The sequence below is a fragment of the Mustela lutreola genome, chromosome 7 (genome assembly GCF_030435805.1).
Source record: "Mustela lutreola isolate mMusLut2 chromosome 7, mMusLut2.pri, whole genome shotgun sequence".
NCBI lineage: Eukaryota > Metazoa > Chordata > Mammalia > Carnivora > Mustelidae > Mustela > Mustela lutreola.
In genome coordinates, this window is record NC_081296.1 from 75815659 (window position 1) to 75832515 (window position 16857).

At 38.7% G+C, this 16857-nt stretch overlaps 1 protein-coding gene across 2 annotated transcripts in view; it reads left to right on the top strand.

Annotated features, from left to right (window-relative positions):
- Nucleotides 1-5513: 5513 nt before the first annotated feature.
- USP8 (ubiquitin specific peptidase 8) overlaps nt 5514-16857 on the top strand; it is a 73747-nt gene continuing 62403 nt past the window's right edge. For both annotated transcript variants that reach the window (XM_059181528.1, XM_059181529.1), the window contains exon 1: nt 5514-5673. The gene's annotated coding sequence lies outside the window, so the exon portion shown is untranslated. The remainder of the gene's footprint in view (nt 5674-16857) is intronic.

A 16857-nucleotide genomic window follows, 5' to 3' on the forward strand; every position in this document is an offset into this window, starting at 1 on the left:
AGTTAATGAATAATTTAATCCTCACAGCCACTCTGGGAAGTGGATACTATTATTATCATTTCCATTTGACAAATGACTAAAGTGAGGTGCAGATAAGTGAAAAAGCTTGGCCAAGGTCACATAACTACTCGCTGGCAGAAGCAGGATTCAAAAAACAGGCGTCTGGTTCCAGAGCGTCTGCCCTTAAATATTACCCTATACAGCTCTGCCACCTGATCCAGGAAATCTTTGCTATAGACCTCAAAATATACCTGAAGAATCAATGGCAGGAAGAAAGAAGGGAGGAAAGAGAAAAAAAGAGGCAAAGAAAAGTGAAAGAGCTTTTCCGCCTATGCATAGCAAGTTGCGCGGTCTCGTTGATTTCTGTCTTCTAAGTTTGAGATTTTCTCTTAAGACTGGCCAAAGGTTTACCTTCCTCAGTTTGAAACCATTTTTTTTAAAAAAAAGATTTTATTTATGAGAGAGAGAGGGGGGGGGGGCACATGCATAAGGGGGGAGGGGCAAAAGGAAAGGGAGAGAGAATCTTAAGCAGATTCCCCACTTGAGTCTGTCTCCTGTCTCCCAGATGACCTAGGTAGTCGGCTGCTCACTCTTTTTTCTGCAGCCTCACAACAAGCTGGCTCAGCAGAGAGGCTCTGAGGCCTGCAGACAGAAACCAGAGTTAATAAGAAAAACTCTTCAGGCAACTGGTGTCAAGAGCTTTTATTTTCAGCAAATAAGGTTGCAACCCCAAAAGAGAAGCACAAAGTTTTCCAAATCGACTAGGTGATTCCTGTTCTCTCCCTACTCCTTCATGACTGTGTGAGGTGGCAGGGAGTCAGGATTCATCTTCTGTAATATTTCCCAAAGTGCATCCGGTTGTGCCAGCCCAGGCACAGCTCTCCATGAATTTAATAGCTGGGGAATCCTGTGAATTCGATGAGCTCTGAGTCTGTAAATTTTTGTGTGAGGCCTGCACTGTGTGTTGTGTTTATTCAGGCCGCATATTGTTTGATGATACCAAAGTTTGACAACCACTATTTGTGTATTATTTAATATATTTACAGTCCATCAAAAGTCATACCTTTGGGACACTTGGGTGGTCAGTCTGTTAAGCAACTGCCTTCATTCGGCTCAGGTCATGATCGCAGTATCCTGGGTCCGAGTCCTGCATTGGGCTCCTTGCTTGACAGGGAGCCTACTACTCTCTCTGCTTCTGTCTGCCACTCTGCCTGCCTGTGCTCTCTCTCTCTCTGACAAATACATAAATTTTTTTAAAATGGGAAAAAAAACACACCTTTCTCTTAAAAAAAAAAAAAAAGTCATACCCTTACTCCCATAGATGAATTATACTAGATAGTTAGGAGTCATAGAAGTGAAATAAATTGCATATGAATAAATAATTCACAGAAATATTTTTTGGAAGTTTTACTTAAAGAAGTATCTACTTTAAATTAGATGCTTCGTTAAGCTAAAACTTAATAGTTTCTTTTTTGAAAAATGTAGCAAAGTCTTAAGCGTGTGTGTTGATTCTATGGTCTCAGTTCAATACATTTATAGCTCAACAGTTCCTGTGTCTATTAAATAAGAGTCTCCCTTTTCCAGTTAATATTAGCATGACAAAGTTGTAGAGACAATTCTTAAGAAGTTTAAGTAACTCTTTGATGACCTCAGCCAAGTAAGCGAAAATTTCTTGATAGGGTCAACAGACTGAAAACTGTCTCTTGTTGGGATAAAACCCTGTGTATCACCATTTGCAATATTGTATTCTGAGTAATACATCTGTAAGGAAAATCTAATGGAAGGAGGGAAGATCCAAAAAAAGATTAAGTGGGCGCCTGGGTGGCTCAGTGGGTTAAGCCGCTGCCTTCGGCTCAGGTCATGATCTCAGGGTCCTGGGATCGAGTCCCGCATCGGGCTCTCTGCTCGGCAGGGAGCCTGCTTCCCTCTCTCTCTCTCTCTGCCTGCCTCTCCATCTACTTGCGATTTCTCTCTGTCAAATAAATAAATAAATAAATCTTTAAAAAAAAAAAAGATAAAGTAACAGCTTGAATGTGGAGCTACCTAAGGAGAACATGATAATCAGATTAAAACTCTTCAGAAAGGGCATGTATTGCATTGAGCACTCGGTGGAGTACATAAACAATGAATCTTGGAACACTGAAAAAATTAAGTTAAATAAAAAGAAACTCTTCAGAGAAACAAAGACAAAAAAGGAGAGAAGACCTACGTGTGATGAAAGGGATGAAAAAGGTAATCATAGTTGTTCACTAAATCCTGAAATCATAGAATGAGAGTGCATCTCTAAAACTTTATTTAGATAAATTTAAGCTAATTAGAAGTATAACTCATGTAAAAAATAAAACTCAGATTACTCTAAGTGGTGATATAGTTGATTATCTACTTAAGATAAACCAATAGCTGATAGAGTCTTAGTGAGGTGCAGAGAGTGGTCAGTTCCTAAACTCAGAAGTTGGTATCCAAGAAGATATCCAAGACTGGCCACCTCTTGTCTAGTGATACAAACCCTAGAGATAAAAAATGTTTGCTGGCCCATAAAACCAGCCAATGTGGTAATCATTCTGATTTTAGCAAATAAAAACCAGACGAACAGAGAAAAATAAATAACTAGTAAAAGAACCAAAGGATACTTGTGCAAATAATTGTAATGAATGTTTGTACATAGTTTGTAAATTTTATCATTCATATGAAAGTGAATTTTTCTCTTTTTTGAAAGATTTTTATTTATTTATTTGACACAGGGAGAGACAGAGTGAGAGAAGGAACATAAAAAGGGGGAGTGGGAAAGGGAGAGGCAGGCTTCCAACCGAGCAGGGAGCCTGATGTGGGGCTTGATCCCAGGACCCTGGGATCATGACCTGAGGTGAAGGCAGATGCTTAATGACTGGGCCACCAAGGCACCCATGAAAACCAATTTTTCATATAATATTAGCATGTGATTCATATTTTGCAGTGTTGTGGATAAACATGTTCTACAGATCTATAGGTCCTATGTAATCTGTGTATCATTCTCTCCCCACCCTTCTGAGATCATCATCTATCACCATCCTCCTTGCTGTTCCTCTAGAACACTCACCTTTTCCTGCCAACTGCCTTCACATGTGCCGCCCTCATTGCCTGGATATTCTTTTTCTACACTTACCCATGGCTTGCTCCCTCCCTTCACTAAAGATTCTATGGAAATCTCACATTGTCAGAAAGCTATTCCCTGATTTTCCCATCAAAAATACCCCTGTCTTGGGGTGCCTGGGTGGCTCAGTGGATTAAAGCCTCTGCCTTCGGCTCAGGTCATGATCCCAGGGTCCTGGGATTGAGCCCCGCATCGGGCTCTCTGCTCAGCAGGGAGCCTGCTTCCTCCTCTCTCTCTGCCTGCCTCTCTGCCTACTTGTGATCTCTGTCAGATAAATAAATAAAATCTTAAAAAAAAATACCCCTGTCTTTGCTAGTCCTTTACTGTTTTTCTTAGCACTTAACAATACCCGACATAGTATATATGTATTTGCTTATTATGTCTCCCCCACTACAACATAAGTCAGCTCTTTGTTGAGGAGGAACTTTATATCCCAAGTCCAAAACAATGCCCGGCATAGAACATGCATTTAGTAAATACTTGTTGAATGGGTGGAGGATGAACCAAGTTTGGTAAATTTTGGGCTGCTTCTTATGCTGGATGGCAAAGGAATTAAAGCTATGGTCAAATACAAGCTATGCTTTCTAAACAGCTAGTGATCCATTACTTAGCTTCTGGGTAACATAGATATTGTTGCTTGGTTTGTTACAACACAAATTTGAAGAAGACCTGGGGCTTATGATTCAATTCAACAAACAGTTTCATCAAGTGCCCCTTAAGTGTGCCCCTTAAGCACTCTCATCTGCTAATACTGAAAAGTCCAAAGCCCACCCCCGGATTTTTGCGATTTTCCTAGGATGGTTCTGATTTTTTCCTGCCTTCACCACCTTAGTTTAGTTTTTCAGTCATCTCATCATCTTGCCTGGTTTGTCTTCTGCACCTGTTGAATCACATGTGGAACTTCTTACTTTTCAAAAATACTCAAGCAAATTTGACCAACACCTTAAGGACATGGGGGAAATTCCACTTATGGGGTGGAATTGGAACAGTCAGAGCAACAAAATTAACTTTAGGTGAATGTTAAAGAGTCCTGTTTGTTAATTTCTTTCTGCCACTCCACCATAAGACTCTTCATTGGTTAATTCATTCTTATTTTCTCTTTTTTCTCTATCACCTCACATTTCTGGTTTCTTCTCTCTGACATGTCTCCGAAGAATTTCACATTCTTCTCTCTGTCTTTGGATCCTACTTCCAAACTCAGCTCTGGGTCAGTGTTTTTGTTTTTTAATACTCAAATTCATGTAGGAGCTCAGCAGAAAAAAACCAAAACACACAAAAGAACTCCAACAACTAACTTCCTTTCCTAAGAGCCCCATCTTCAAAGGAGATGCAATTGTTTTCTCAGTTATGAAGAAATTTGCTAAGGTTAGTTAGCAGTTCTAAGCAGTACAGTATACTTCATGTCATATCGGTCTTAAATCTTTGGGGGAAACAGTGTATAACTTAGGTAAAAAAGAGCTACCATATTTTTGCGGGTATTTCATTGTAACAAAAAGGAAATTAACATTTACTGTTACTACTATATGTAAAGCACTCTATTTGTAAATTACAAATTTATTGGACCCCTATCTGGCAGACACTTAAGGCATTTACTAGACCTCACCCTCCAGTTTTCTCATTAATGAGACACCTGGCCTGTCCCTGGGGACTTTGTGACCATGGTCAGCAACTCCAACTCCATCCATACAACTTTGTTTACAAATAATTGGAACATCCAATCACTTTTCTCTAAGAGAGTACAAAGATCACCTTGCGAGAAAGTTCAGACCTCTTGTTTTGTTTTTGTAAGACTGGGCTTTTTTTTTTTTTTTTTTAAAGATTTTATTTATTTATTTGACAGAGATCACAAGTAGGCAGAGAGGCAGGCAGAGAGAGAAAAGGAAGCGGACTCCGGGCTGAGCAGATGCCCGGCTTGATCCCAAAACCCTGGGATCATGACCTGAGCCACCCAGGTGCCCCTAAGACTGAGCCTTTAACTGGTGTTAAGATGTGTATATATAATGTGTTTAGGATCATGTTTCTTCTTTGACCAGAGGCGAGGCTTTGGAGAATGTTAGCTTTTAGTCAGAACTTGAGGGGTTTCAAATCCCTTTTCTAGTCCTAAGTGTCCACTCTGAAAAATCAACTACGTAGGTAAGAGTCCCGGCTTCCGCTGCAGCAAAGGCCAGAATAGGAGTAACACCAGGGTGATCGAAAAATCCCGACAAACACTAGACCAACGAGACAGGTGGGAAAGCTCACAGAAGCTTAGCCTCGCTTGGGCCCGGCCCTCGCCGCCCACCCGCGAAATTCTCTTTAACCCTCCCACCGCCCTGTTGTGAGCCCGACTGCGGAAGAGGAAGCAGTCACAGGCGGGCGCGCGCCCCGTAGCCCCTCCCATCCGTGACGTAGGAGACGCGACGCGTCGCAACGCAGTGCAGACTGGGAAAAGGGGATGAGCTGGGCTGGTTTCCGTCGGGCTGGGGAAGACTAATTCTTCGAGTTGCGGGAAGATGGGCCTTTGGAGAGGAGGGCGGCGTTAGTCAAGCGCTCCCGGTGCCACGGTGAGTGTGGGTCTGGATCCTGGCCTTTGTTCCTCGGGTAGCCTGCTGCATTGGACACCCTTTCTTTTTACAAGCGTCTGGTCACCGGGGAGACCAGCCCTGTCCGCCGAGAGGGGTGGGACAACCCCGAACCTAGAATCGGCTTTTAGAGGAAGGGCCCGATCTCGAGTCTTTCCCGCTGCGTACCTAGGGTTGTCCAGTGAGTTTCGTGTAGTTTTTTCAGGTTTTCCGGCCTTAGAAGGTGGCCTTGACCGTTCCTTGTTCTCTTTCAACACTTAGACCCGACTTTGACCTCCTTCCTCTGGCCTCCGTTTTCTAATTTTTTGCTATCGAACCAAAGTCCCAGGCCTTTAATACAGACCCTCAGGGGGTCTCCCAATATCTTCTCTGTCCCAATCAAACTTAGTTTTAATGAAGTCCAGGTGTGGGCTTAAAGAACGTATAAGCCCATCAGTTAAAATTATGACTTCTCTAAATAAAAGCTTTTCTTTGCTAAAATGTAGTCCCTCTCCTAGAGTTGTGGGACAAGTTAATTTCACCTCCACTCCACCTTGGAAATTTCAGAACTCTGAATCACAGTGCTGTTCATTTATACATAGAGCTGCAGACTACACTTTTTAAAATTCTTTTCTCCAGTTCATTCTGTGACCTTGAAGCAAGTCACTTAATCACTAACAAAATATTTACCTTAAGGTATTTAATATTTGTTAAGCACCCTGAGGGTTTCAGATGAAAGGGATGTTACTCTTTCTGAATCTGCAAGCTGTCTTAGTTTTGTGTATCTTTTGCTGCAGCCATTAAAAGTGTCAAATGGTATTTGTTAAGGAACTGTACCTTTTCTAGGCCTGGTCTGCGGCTTTGCTATGTAAGCAGATTTTGCATTTCAACAGATTCTGGTTAAGATTCATGGTTGAATGTCTTTAGATAGTTTGTCATGACTCCACAGTATTGGAACATTTTATCTGAAAGGTGATGTAGGTTGTGTTATGCCTTTATACTATTGCTGTGGCTGCCTTGAAATGTGTATTCTTTTTCTTGTGACACATTGGGTGCATCTTTAAAATTAGATAGTAGGAACCCTGTAATAGTAAAACAACAACTTGTTATTAATGACATAAATACGCATTAATTGCATATAAATATGTAGGTATGTGTCGTATTCTTTGAGAAAACAATGCATGAGAAAAACTAACAACATTTTAAAGATGTCTTTCAGTATTCAACTTTATATATTTACTTAACCTTTAATAATCATTGTGACTCTGTTTATTAATATGAACATACTGGGAAAGATCCAAAATGGCTTTTGTAAAGTAAGGTAGTTGGAAAATAAATCCAGCACATCAAATTTTTTCCATAAAATGTCTAGCATTGTATTTCCATTATGAATTTTTCATCATGAAGATGCAGTTATTTTTGTAGAGATTAAAGGAAAAATGTGCCCATCAAATATGAGTTGCTAATCAAATTGGATATACTTAAGGAAACATTTTTTTAAAATCTTGGTTATTGTCCTTATTACCTATTGCTGTATAACAAATCAAACAAAGTAGCTTCAAACTATTATGTTTTATCTGTTATATTTCTCTGGGCTAATTGGAGTCAGCTGGTTGGTTCTCACTTAAGAGTTTCATGCATTTGTGGGGCAGCTAGGGTTGAAGTTATCTGAAAGTTTAACGGAGTTGGACATTGAAGGTTCATTTGCATGAATGGCAGTTGATGTTGGCTGGTAGTTCAGCTAGGGATGTCACCTGGAGTGCTGGCACATGGCCTTTTCATGGGGCTTGGACTTCTCATAACATGAGTTTGAGTTTCAAAAGCAAGTATTTAAAGAGGCAGAAGTAGAAGTTGTCTCTTAGCTTGAACCCAGAAATTGGCATAGCATTACTTCCAACATTCTCTATTAGAGCAATCAGAGCCCTCTGTCCCACCAGATGATAAACACCTAGATACTTTGGAGAGAAGAATATCAAAGAATTTGTGGCCCTCTTTAACCTACCATAATTTTATCGATAAAGTTGTATTAAAGTAATTTTGGATTTAATAGTAGATGCAGGATAAGGTATAAGGTAATGCTTCTGGTTTCTTTAACCATAATATTTTGTATTTTCATGGCACATAATTTTCAGAGCATTTTTTCTGTATGTACCTTTTCATTTGATATCGATGAGAACTCTGTAGAAGCAGATAATTGTTTCCCATTTTGCACATGGAAGTAAACTGAGGAGTAACTATTAGTGTTGGAGGGAGGATTTAAGGAATTTGCTCAAAGTCTAAAGTCAGTGTCTCCTCTGAAAGTTAGTTTAGTTTTTCATGGTCCTAAATTCTCTGAAACATACAAATAATGTATGTCTTTCTAATATAGTGAAATGAAATTATTACACATCATAATACCAATTTTGAATATAGTGAAATGAAATTGTTACACATTGTAATACCAGTTTCGAAACAAGGAGTCCTTTAGAAGTTATACATCTAGGAATCTTGAAAGTTTTATTTTAATTTCTCAGTTACAGAATTTTAAAAATGAAAATGATTTCTCATAATTTTTATATCCTGGAAATTAAATGACTTAAAATGTTGATTTCAGCTAGAACCTATTTGTCATCTTCATACTGTTTTACTACTTCTAGTAACATGTTTATATCCATTTCTTATGTCCCTGGATCTCTGTCTTTTTTTTTTTTTTTAAAGGATTTTATTTATTTATTTGACAGAGATCACAAGTAGGCAGGGAGGCAGGCAGAGAGAGAGGGGAAGCAGGCTCCCCACTGAGCAGAGAGCCCGATGTGGGGCTCGATCCCAGGACCCTGAGATCATGACCTGAGCAGAAGGCAGAGGCTTTAACCCACTGAATCACCCAGGTGCCCCTCCCTGGATCTCTGTCTAAACTGTGTGTTAGAATTTACCTGAGGAGCTTTTTTAAAATATCTGTGTGCATGTCCCATGCTCTGAGATTCTGATTTAACCATTTAGGAGTAGGTTCTGGGCATTGTTATTTTGTAGTTCTGTGGGTGAGTCTAATACATGGCTAAGAATGAGAACTATGTCTTTTTTTTTTTTCCTACGTACTAAGTATGATCTGGTTCCCTACTCATCTATTTTGCATGTGCTAAAAAATTTAAGGAGATAAGGAGTAAGAGAATTATGAAATAGATTAGGGTTATAATGTAAGTAGACACCTGTTATGGAAAACAGTTACCCTTCTAGGTTTTTTCTAGGAATAGTCTTAATAAAAGCTACAGATTTTGGCATGGTTTGTTAGTACCTATCTGATGATACTTTGCTTTGTATTAACATTGTTAGCTTACCTTTCACCTTAAGAGGTAGAAACTTTGTTAGGATATATATTCTTTTTTATTTTTATTTTTTTTAAAGTAGACTCCACACCTAGCTTTTTTTTTTTTTTTTTTTTTTTAAAGTAGACTTCACACCTAGCGTGGAGCCCCACTCGGGGCTTGAACTTACAACCCTGAGATCAAGACCTGAGCTGAGATCAAGTCAGACACTTAACTACTGAGCCACCCAGGCACCCCAGGAGGTATACTTTTTATATTCCCCATAGCTTCTGACACTGCAGCTTGAGTAGATGTAGGTTCTCCAAGTGTTGCCAAGAAGTTGGTTTATATATTTAATCTTCAGAACTAGGACTAGTTACTTTACTTTTTCTTTTTTTGCTTTGCAAGAACTTTATAAAAGTTGATTGAAGTTCTTTTTCTATGGTTTCCATCATATTGCACTTTCCTGGTTTTCTGTTTCTTCCTTTTTAGGGAACATTCACCTTCATCTTCCTCCCTCCCTCCAGGCCTTTCAAAAAATATCTTGTCAGCTGTAGAGAAACAAAATCTCATTTCCTTGTTGATTCATTCTCCTGATTTTAGTTACTAGTATAAATAATGTCTGTGTTTTAAAAACTACTCTAGAAATTTAAAAATATACATAAATGTAAGAAAGATATCATATCCTAGATTAAAACATCATTTAAGTGTCAGTAGTTTGTTATTTCCCAAAATAATAGGGATTATCAAAATTAACATTAATGCCTTAATAGTTGGTTTAATATTTGTCTGGTATCTCTGTGGACCCGATCTCTACTTACATTTACATCTCTGTCAAGGCATCTTTATTTTTTTTTAAAATATTTTATTTATTTATTTGACAGAGAGAGAGAGATCACAAGTAGATGGAGAGGCAGGCAGAGAGAGAGAGAGAGAAGCAGGCTCCCTGCTGAGCAGAGAACCCAATGCGGGACTCGATCCCAGGACCCTGAGATCATGACCTGAGCCGAAGGCAGTGGCTTAACCCACTGAGCCACCCAGGTGCCCCTCAAGGCATCTTTAAATGTTTTTCCTTCTGCGTACATGTTCAAAATTTCCTGTAAATCAAGGATTCTTATTTGGGAGTAATTTTGCCAATGAGGGGGCATTCAGTAACGTCTGGAGACATTTTTGGTTGTCACTACTGGAAGGGAATGAATTACTACTGGCATCTAGTGGGTAGGGCCAGGGATGCTGCTAAATATCCTGCAGTGCACAGGGCAGCCTCCTGTAGCAAAGTTTTAATCTGGTTCAAAATAGCAGTAGTGCCCCGGTTGAGAAATGCTGCTATAAACTAATCAGTTTTTTAAACTAATGTTGTTGTTGTTAACAGCACTACCATTCTATGTGTGTGTATGCACAAGAGAAGATTTTGCTGCTTCAGTCAGAAACAAAAGCATGTTTCTGCCTTTTTGTGTTCTTTTTTGCAGTGGCCTGGATATTCTTATCCAAAGTATTATTCCTTGTTCTATTTCTTTCAAATCCATCTGGCATATCCCCACTTTGATCTGCCCTAAGGTATCATTTTCCCCTACAAGAACTGGCTTATTTCCTGCTGAATAAATTATAAACAATTCTTGATGACTTCAAAAGCCCTCCATAAAATGACTCTATCTCCTTACCTAATATAATTTATTATTAGCCAACAGTTAATAAGTGTTGACTGTAAGGACTGAGGTTGGCACTAGGGATCTAGCATGTAAAAGTAGTGACATGTAAAGAAGATATGATCCCTTGATCAAATTGATTATTTCCCTATACTGATGGTCCTCAACTTAAAATAGTTTGACCTAGGATTTTTCAGCTTCATGATCATGTAAAAGTAATACATGTTCAATAGAAACTGTTCTTCATATTTTGAATTTTGATCTTTTCCCAGGCAGCAGTATGTGGTGGTACTGGGCAGTGGTAGTGAGCCACATGCCCAGTCAGCTGTGTGATGGTGGGGGTAAACAACTGATAAACTTCCAACTCTTATGTTTTTCACTTTCAGTATATTATTCAGTAAACTGCATGAGATATTTAACACTTTATGATAAAATGGGCTTTGTGATAGATGGTTTTGCCCAACTATTGGCTAGTGAAGTGTCCTGAGCATGTTTAAGCTAATGCTTGTCTAAGCTCTGATGTTTTTTAGATTAGGTGTATTACACATATTTTTTTACTTGACAGTATTTTCAACTTATGATGGATTTATTCGGACATAACCCCATCATGAATTGAGAAGGATTTATAATCCCTGTAGTATTCCTTATTTTTCTCATTGCCTTTCCATACTAATTCCTCATTTTGTGTCTTTGTTCATGAGGGTTTCCTTTTTCTGGAATACCCCTCTTTCTTACTCAGTCCATAGCTAAATACTACCTTTAGGGCTAGTTTCTGTCTCTGCCTCATCATGTTATCATAAGCACTTCATAGTTAAGAGGGTCTTAAAAACTAGGCATAATTGTCATTTGTTTGAAATACAGTACTGAGTCAATGACATCATACATACCATACATTACGTTATACATACCAGATTATACATACCATAAAATTTAGATCAAGAAATGAACTTCCCATAACTGGGACTATCAAGGATGGAAGAAGTGGAACTTAAGTTGGTCCTTGAAGGAAGAGGGAACAGCACAAAGAGAGTGCATTCTAGGCTGGAAGAAGCTACACCAATTTTCTCTCCTTTTGACTTCCCAGTGACTGGGGTCACATATTAATATATGGTATAACTATTAATTGTTGGCTTATTATTTAATAGATATTAGCTTGGTCTTGGTAACTAAACTAAGACATTTGGGTCAGAAGCCTGTGGTACTCTTTATCCCCTAGAGCAGTGTCACTCAAAGTAGCCAGTCTGTGTTACAGACTTGAAGCCTGTACCACAGTATAAATTAGTAGACTCCTTTCTTCACAGAAAGTTCTTGCTACTATGAAAAGTTCTGCATGCTTTCTTGATTAACATCTGTCATAAATTTTTTATTTTGTTACAGACTTGTAACAGTCCCCCAACTGTATCTGGCCAATGGGCCACACTTGAAGTAGCATTGCTCTGTAGAACTTCAGCACTTTCTTGGTTGTAACCTATGGAAAGAAATACATTTTACCTTTCAACCCAGTGTTATATGCATACACATACACAACCCAACTGAAGTTTCATGAAACAATATTTAACCGTACTATATGTGACATGCTCTGATATTTTCTCTTCAATTTTATTTTTTAAATGCTGATTGTGACCTTCTAAATGGATTTGAAAATATTGCCCTCCAGCCACCTGGGTGGCTCAGTCGGTAAAGCATTCCACTCTTGGTTTCAGCTCAGGTCATGATCTTAGGGTGGTGGGATCAAGCCCCTGTGTTGAGCTCTGTGCTCAGTGGGGATTCTGCTTGGGATTCTCTCCCTCTCCATCTGTCTCTTCTCCCCCTCCCTCTTTTTTTCTCTGCCTCCCTCTCCCTCTCAAATCAATAAATCTTAAAAACAACAACAACAACAACACTGCTCTCACAGTTATTAGCTCAGTGCTAGACACATAGTAGATGCTCAGAAAATGCCAGAAATTTTATCAGTGACTAATTCTTGAAAGGGTTGAGTCTTCTTAATACTTTAGGATTACCTTAAAACATTTCATGAATACTTACTTGTCTGTGGCATTTAAACTAGAATGAGTATAGAATGGGTTATGTGAAATTTAAGGCAATCAGAAGAGTGCTGTTGCTGTTTAAGGACAGAGATGGACTGAGATGATAGATGCCCAATGGAGACAGACTTTGCTCTCCTTTGCCAAAGACCAAGGTAGTGGCTGGTGTGAAGTACTAGTTAAGATATCAGGACCAGTTTGAATGACTACAAACCTCAGTCTTCACTTTTTTATTTTTTAGTCTTCACTCTGTGGTTCAGGTCATCTATCCAGTCTCTACTCTTTCTCTTTTGGAAGAATCAAAAGGCTGTCATCAGCAGAGAGGGGGATATATATGTCTTCTCCTCCCTCCCTCCCATTTTGTTAACTAATTTTCAGCACTGTCTGGATTTCACTTTTGAAGCATTGCTGTGTGAGTAAAGCTGAAGTATTTCACCTTTATCGGGTTTACACATCTTAAGAAAGTTAATATTTAGAAGAACTTTAATTTTTCTCACATGTACTTTGTTTTTATTTAACTCTCCTTTTTGAAACATAACGTAGTTTTAATAGGCTATATGTTGTATTTAGTTCTAGATATAAACAGGTAGGTTCTATAAATTATTTGAGTTCTATACTTACTGAACATTCTTTTGTAAATATCAGTAGGATTGTTACAACAACAAAAAACTGTTGCTGCTCTTTTCCTTGTTTTTACTATTGCAGCCAAACTTAAGAAATTGTGAATTCATTCAGTCATACTGGCCTTAATTTATTTAATGTCAACCTATTTTGAAATCGTCTTAAAGACAAAGTGCAGCAGAATAACTTTTCAAGAATTTAGCACATTAAATTTCACATAGATTTAGGTTTTATGTGTATCCTTGTTTGCTTTCTCATTTGATTAATACCCTTTATATTATACTTTGGCTTCTGCAGAAATCTGTGATTGTAGAGGCTCAAACAGTAATTAAGGCAATGCTGTAAGTATTTTTAACACCAGGCATCTTATTTGACAGTGTAACTTATATAATTTTGTGAAAGAAAATGAAAACAACTGTGGTCCCTTGATGACATTATCAGAGAAAATTGTTACTTATTTCAGCTGTTCTCAAAAATCATATAAGGACAGGACCTGCCTGGCTTAGTAAGTAGAGCGTGCTGCTCTTGATCTAGGCATAGTAAGTTTGACCCTCACACTGGATGTAGAGATTACGGAGGGCCACCTAGCTGACTCAGTCAGTTGAGTGTCCGACTCTTGATTTCAGCTCAGGTCATGATTTCAGGGTTGTGAGATCAAGCCTCACTCAGCATGGAGTCTGGTTGTCCCTCTCTCTGCTTGTGCTCCCTCTTTCCCTCCCTCTCTCTAAAATAAACAAAATCTTAAAAAAAAAAATTAAAAAGAACTTCTTAAAAATAAACTAAGGATAGAAAATTTAACTTTAAACTCTGAGTAAAGGGGCGCCTAGTGGCTCAGTGGGTTAGGCCTCTGCCTTCAGCTCAGGTCATGATCTCAGGGTCCCGGGATCAAGCCCCGCATCAGGCTTTCTGCTTGGTGGTGAGCCTGCTTCCCCCTCTCTCTGCCTGCCTTTCTGCCTACTTGTGATCTCTCTCTGTGTCAAATAAATAAAATCTTAAGAAAAAATAAATAAACTTTGAGTAAAAACTTTGTCACTATAATCTTATCCCTGTACCTTCCCTCCATGTGTCTAATTGTTAGCCAAGGCCTGTATCTTTGCAGTGTCTCATGTATCTGCCTCCTCCATTCCATCTCTCCTGCCCTTCATCATCTTTCCTTAGGATCATTATATAGATTGCTAGTATCTTCCTTGTCTTTTTTGAAGCCTAACTCTGTAGCATTTCAGCTTGGATCACATAACTCTTCTTCAGAACCTTATGGTTCTCTATTACCTTTAGAAAACAAAGTTAATGCTTTAATGTGACATTCAAGGTCTTCTGTTTTCTGTTCCCTATTTTTTCAGGCTTTCCTGTCTGGTAGATCCTTGCTCATTTTCTGTATTGGCTAGTTCCTAAAGATGTTTTTTACTTCTTGATTTTTTTTTCCCCCTCATATGGTACATCTTCTTATCAAAAACCTTTCTCCTACCAAGATTGACAAAATGCTTGTCTTTTCTAAGATGCCTCTAGTCATACTTAATCTTCCTTCTTAATTTTTCTTATTGTACATTATTTTTAATTCTTTATAGTTGGATATCTTACTGTGTTAAATTACCACTGCTTACAACTTTTTCTTTTGCATTAGTTTTTTTAAAACTTTTTGGGGAAAGGTATCACATCTGTTTGAGTTGCCGGAAACACAATGTTTTCTATACAGCAAGATATCTGTGAATGTTTGAATTGAATTTAACCTTGAGATAGCTAATGGTTTACTATTTTAAGTTATCTAGGTAGCACATGTAGATTTTACATTGTTTTTCAAGGATCCAAACTTTAAAGGTAATCATGAGAAACAGATTCATCTGAGAATATATTCTAGACCTTTATTTTATTTTATTTTATTTTATTTTTATTTTACTTTTTTTAAAGATTTTATTTATTTATTTGACAGACAGATAGCACAAGTAGGCAAGAGAGGCAGGCAGAGAGAGAGGGGAGAAAGCAGGCTCCCCGTGGAGCAGAGAGCCCGATGTGGGGCTCGATCCCAGAACCTTGGGATCATGACCCGAGCTGGAGGCAGAGGCTTTAACCCACTGAGCCACCCAGGCACCCCTAGACCTTTATTTTAAAAGGTTTGAATCAATAGCTTTCTTTTCCCAGCCTAGAAAAGCCTAATTTTCCCAATTAGAAACCTAATTGTCATGAATCAACAAAATAGACTCTGACTTTTTGAACATACATTCTGTGGTTAGACCACTAGCACTTGTGACCCAGATAGAGGATGAACTGGAAAAACAGATACTCTCAGACTCTGGTACCTGGCTAATCTGCCTAATTCTGGCTTCAGTCCCTTTCTTAGTACACTTACTGGTATCACCAACAAAAAGTGATTGGGCTCTTGGGGAATTACATTTCGAGAGGTAGCCTATATCAAGGGAGCAAATGTTGGCTTTCTGTTGCCTAAATAAGCTTCAGATCTTAGCTGAACTGGTTGAGGCCAGAAAAGTCAAGAGTAGTTCTTGTTACTATTATCTTACTGTCCTCTGGCCCTCATAATAGCCCCAACTCCAATGTGCCCTGCCTTTACCACAGGTTTCCTTAAACACCTTTTTAAATTTTATTTGACAGAGAAGAAGAGACATCTAGAGAGGGAATACAAGTGCGGAGTGGGAGAGGGAGAAGCAGGCTTCCTGCTGAGCCAGGAGCCTGATGCGGGGCTGGATCCCAGAACCCTGGATCATGACCTGAGCTGAAGGCAGATACTTAACAACCGAGCCACTCAGGCGCCCCCTTAAACACCTTCTTGAAGAGATAGTATCTTGACCTCACCTTGCTTTCCCTTAGTCGAATGTATTTCTCCTCAACTGTTGCTTTTTATATTTCAGTAGAAATCATGTTCCTGGAGCACCATCCCATTCTATCCTAACACTCTCTTTTATTGCCAGTGTGTTTGCTGTTTTGTTGTTTCCGTTTCTTTATTGTCTAATGCTCATATTCTTGCTTCCATTCATACCGCTGTATGGAAGCTGTCTGTACTCCAAAAGTTTTATGTATCAGGCTCTTCCAGTATTCAAATACATTTTTAAAATCAGTATTTATTTATTTATTTAACAGATTTTACTTATTTATTTGACAGACAGGGATCACTAGTAGGCAGAGAGATAGGCAGAGAGGGAGAAAGGAGGAAGCAGGCTCCCTGCTGAGCAGAGAGCCCGATGTGGGGCCTGATCCCAGGACCCTGGGATCATGACCTGAGCCGAAGGCAGAGGCTTTAACCCACTGAGCCACCCAGGCGCCCCTAAATCATTATTTTAAAACATACATATTTTGTATTCACTTGATTTACCCTTACTTCCTAACTTTCACATGTGTCTGGGTATTTTCATGTTTATAAGTAATTGCACATTTTTATTTGTATTTGCATTATTATGCAATATAGTTAATTGCTTTCTTTAAATATTTTTATGAAGTATATGTAAAGTATGTTACTTATGTTCTTGTATATGTTATAAAGCATTATAGTAAAATGATTACCCTGTGATCACTTTTGAATGTGCCACCCAACTTGAGGACTAAAACCTTACTGATATTCCTAAAGCTTCTTATATGTTTGCCTCCTGATTACATCCTCTCTCTCCC